At 38.3% G+C, this 4,511-nt stretch overlaps 1 protein-coding gene across 1 annotated transcript in view; it reads left to right on the top strand.

Moving 5' to 3' along the window:
• The window catches only part of LOC115287066 (adenylate cyclase type 10-like), a 76,024-nt gene that overhangs the window by 553 nt on the left and 70,960 nt on the right, over positions 1-4,511 (top strand). The window lies entirely within an intron of this gene.

The following is a 4,511-nucleotide window of genomic DNA, read 5'->3' as shown; positions in this document are numbered from 1 at the left end:
TATGAGTGCAAACATATGGTATCTGTCCTTCTCTGCCTGACTTATTTCACTTAGCATGACCCCCTCGAGGCCCATCCACTTTCCTACAAATGGCCAGATTTCATTCTTTCTCATTGCCATGTGTATTGTGTATATATACCACATCTTCTTGATCCACTCATCAGGTGATGGGCATTTAGGCTTTTTCCATGATTTGGCTATTGTAGAAAGTGCCGCTATGAACATTGGGGTACATGTGCTCCTATGCATCAGCACTTCTGTATCCCTTGGGTAAATCCCTAGCAGTGCTATTGCTGGGTCATAGTGGAGTTCTATCGATAGTTTTTTGAGGAGCCTCCACACTGTTTTCCAGAGTGGCTGCACCAGTTTACATTGCCACCAACAGTGTAGGAGGGTGCCTGTCTCTCCACACCCTCGCCAGCATCTATAGTCTCTTGATTTGTTCATTTTAGCCACTCTGACTAATGTGAGGTGGCATCACAGTGTGGTTTTGATTTGTATTTCCCTTATGATGAGTGACACTGAGCATCGTTTCATGTACCATGCATATATTTTTATAAGCAGGAGAAAAGTTAGTCAATCTTCATTTGCCCTATAGAGATTCCCTATTGACGTAAGAACTGTATATTTTGTGTATACTGAATTATATTGACTTTTTTAAAGACTCAAAGTACAGCTTTTCCTTTATCCTACTTTATGTTGTCATAGTCTTATAATTATTCGGCTCAAATACTGAGTGTTCAAAGGATATTGCAGCAGTACCTGTGCTTTAAAAAAAAAAATTCTGTTTCAACAGGGTTTATTTGGTCAAGATACTCACTTGTAATTATTCCAAAAAACTGGAATCTCTTTGCTGTTAATTTCTTTGTGGGGCAGCAGGAGCATCTCAGCTCTTTCGTATTTGGAGGTAAACCTACCAAAGGTGTAGACAGAGAAATCGGCCTCTGAAGCCACCCAAATGGTGGTGCCTGTTTTTTGTTTTTTGGTTTTTTTTAAGGTTCACTCACGTATGATGCTAAGATGGAATGTGCTTGAAGCAGAAATTTCTAGAAAAATCTGGGGGTTTAAGTTAAAAGTGTTAAGCAGTATGTTTGCTACCTAGATTTTAAATCTGGCTATATATTATCTAGATATATAGCCCGCTCATAGAATCTATTTTAAGACAATATACGTGATTCGTGAAATAAGTAATTTTGTCCATGAACCTTTTGTCACTCAGTTCCAATCATAGAAAATAATATCATCATCCTTCCCTGTAGAAGAGATAGTTTAACCTTCCAACTATCTCTGGTTGAGTAGTACATAAGAAAGCCACGGGTATGTAGGAGCAAGTATGATTTATTTTGGGCAGATAGAAAAAATGTTACTACTACCCATAGATACATTCCTTAAGTCATATATAAAGAAACACTGTTATTAAAAGTTTGCTTTTTCTGTGGACTCGAGTATTAGCTCCCAGTTTACAATCTGTTTTTTTTCTATGCCTTCCAAACATTAGCACAGTTAATATCACCTTATCAGTAACCAAATAATAAACCAAATTAGTCCCAGTGGTTATGTCCACATCTAGATTGTTCGGGTGGTCAGGAACTCTTGTTTGTTTGCTTTAGCTTTTAGTTCTTGGTTATATCTATAAAGGAAACAGAAAGAAAATAATTACGCATCATGACGGAGAACAACTATGTAATAAAAAAGGAATGGGAGTATAGTCCATGCCTTCTTTCTCACTAGTCAAGAGGCTGTATTGTTTTAGCCACAATCTTCTCAGGGGCTTGTGGGTAAAACAGGCAGAAAGGAAAGTGAACCTTAGGATTTTATCTGCATCTGGCTTCCAGCTGCCAAAAAGTTAACAACTTAACTGACAGTTTCCTATACAAAAGTATTATTTTCGTATTTTCATTCTTGAATTATAAATTTATAACAAACATGTGAACATATAAATAAAATTTAGCAAAATGTGGTCATCTAGAACTTTATTGTATAATCACAGAACATCTTTCCTAAGAATAAAATAAATGGGATGAAATCCTGTCTAAGCACTAAAAATAACATATATTTCTTAAAAGGTGAAATTTGCTTGTGTGATGCAGGCAGCTACTGAGTTATTAGCAGGCTGTAAACCTTGGGTTGCAAAGAGTAAAGCTAAGACTTATTTCTTCAATTCTCATTAGTCCAAAGAAGAATCGACCACAAAGTCAGAGTCTTTTCCTTCTACAGCACCCAGAGCTTCAGTTACCATTCTTCCCAGATTGTAAGGGTGGAGAACAGAAGCACAGGAAGTAACTTATTGCATCAAGTCTACCAGAACCCCCAGGTTTCTCAAAAGGTTGTGCTTTCAAATATTCAATGGTGTTTGTCTAATTGCTCCAGAGTCCAACATTTATATTTTGAACTAAATCTCCCAATCTACTGCTGTGATGGAAAACTGTGCCAGACCCTTTTGAGAGAGAGCGAGCCTGCAGGTGCACAAGTAGGGGAGGGGCAGAAAGAAGGGGAGACAGAATCTCACGCAGGATCTGCACCTTCACCATCAGCACAATCCTGATGCTGGGCTCAAACCCACAAACTGTGCAATCATGACCTGAGTCAAAAGTTGGACCCTCAGCCGAGTCACCCAGGTGCCCCAAGAACATTTTAAAAAATATAACTGATTAAAATTTGGCAATTAGCAGTGAAAACCTTGCACTTTATCATTTATCCCTTCCTAGTAATCCACCTTTGAGGGCAAAGGATTAGAGAATTTGACGTAGGCAGAAGAGGTCCTAAGGAGTCCAATTATCACTTTTTTTTGAAGGTTTGTTTATTTTTGAGAGAGACAGCATGAGCAGGAGAGGGTCAGAGAGAGAGGGAGACACAGAACCCAAAGCAAGTTGTCAGCACAGAGCCCAACACAGGGCTTGAACTCCCAAACTGTGAGATCGTGACCTGAGGCAAAATGAGATGCTTAACTGATGAGCCACTCAGGTGCCCCATTACTCTTTCTTTGTATAAACCATGCTTAAATTAGTTTGGCATGTGTGAGCACACGTGTGTATGTGTTTCCTAGGCCTAAACCTTTAGGAAAACCGTCTATTATGAAATACGGCAGACACGAAAAAGTTTATTAAAATGTATATGTTGAACTGATGTTTCTTCCCTTTCTTTTCATTAAAAGCTGCTCTTTCCTACATGGGCTCTCCTAAAGCCCACTTAGTCAAATTAATTGTGGCATCTAGATGGAGTCACAGTTACCTTCCTCTTGGTTCTCAGAAGTTCCATTGACAGACCATCAGCTCATCCTTTATTTATGCCCTAAAACTCTCATCCATCCCATTATTGAATCTTAAAAATTAAATGACTCTAATAAGTTCCCAATTGAAAACTCCTGCTGACATTTGAAACACATAGTCCACTAGCCGGTTTCACAACTATTTTCAAAGAATTAGGAGAATTTATATACCAGAAGTCCTTACTACCAATGTAGGTACTGAGCTCCTTAAAAGTACTTTTTGGTTCAACTCACTTGACCAGTCTAGTTGACTTGAATTCTGTATCAGAATTTCTAACTGGTCCTGAAAACTTCATTAGGTGAGGTCTCAAATGCCAAGTCTAACAGGCCTGGGTTTCAGCTCAACTCTGCTACATATTAACTGTGAGACCTTACTAACCTTTGTCTCTGGACTGTAGTATATTCAAGAGAAAAATGGGGTGAGGAGAGTATTTACTTGGTAAGATTGTTGTAAAGCTTGATCATGATCATGTTTTAACACAAAATTAAATGTAACAAGTTTCAGAAGATGGTAAGCTTAGTCATTGACAGTAGATCCAAAAAGTATTTTCTTAGACCAACGTATACCTGCAGAAAGGGTGCACCCCGTTATCTCTGTTTGCACACCTGGGGAAGTAACTATTGGAATTTCCTTAAGACTTTCATGGGTTAAAGCAGAAAACTCCATGGGGTGGGGGGCCAGAGGGTGGAGAATGCTCAAGAAGTTAAATTCTTTAACCTGATCTTTCAGTGGTTTGGCCTTCATTTCAAAGCAACATTGACTCAAGTACATCAATGCTATCATTTCTCCATAGTAAACAGACTGTCTCTTTTTAAAGTTGTTCAGACCACGGGGAAAGGTTGGACTGACCTCAGAGCCCAAGTTTCTCTCCATAAAGCAAAACAGTTTCTACTGGAGCTTGTCTACATTACATAATGAAACACAAATAGAAAGCACTGGTGTTAACACAGGTTTCCTCCCTAAGGGGTCTATTTAATTATATGACGTATGATTCTAATTATATTAAGACTGGTTTCCACAACTGACTTCAGAACATTTTCAGCAGACATAATTAAAGGAATCTCTTCCTCCATTAAGACAACTGTGTTTTACAACATTTTGGAACACACAGTAAGTTTAATTATAGGGCTGGGCTTTACTTGAGAAGGAGGCCTTGCTTTTTCAGTTCAACTTCTTTAAATTCAAGTTTTACATATATGTCACTAAGTGTTGATTGTAGTTGTGACATACATAAGAGCTAGA

The sequence above is a fragment of the Suricata suricatta genome, chromosome 3, assembly GCF_006229205.1.
Source record: "Suricata suricatta isolate VVHF042 chromosome 3, meerkat_22Aug2017_6uvM2_HiC, whole genome shotgun sequence".
Lineage (NCBI taxonomy): Eukaryota > Metazoa > Chordata > Mammalia > Carnivora > Herpestidae > Suricata > Suricata suricatta.
Note: the sequence above shows the minus strand (reverse complement) of the source record. Positions and strands in the feature narration are given on the sequence as shown.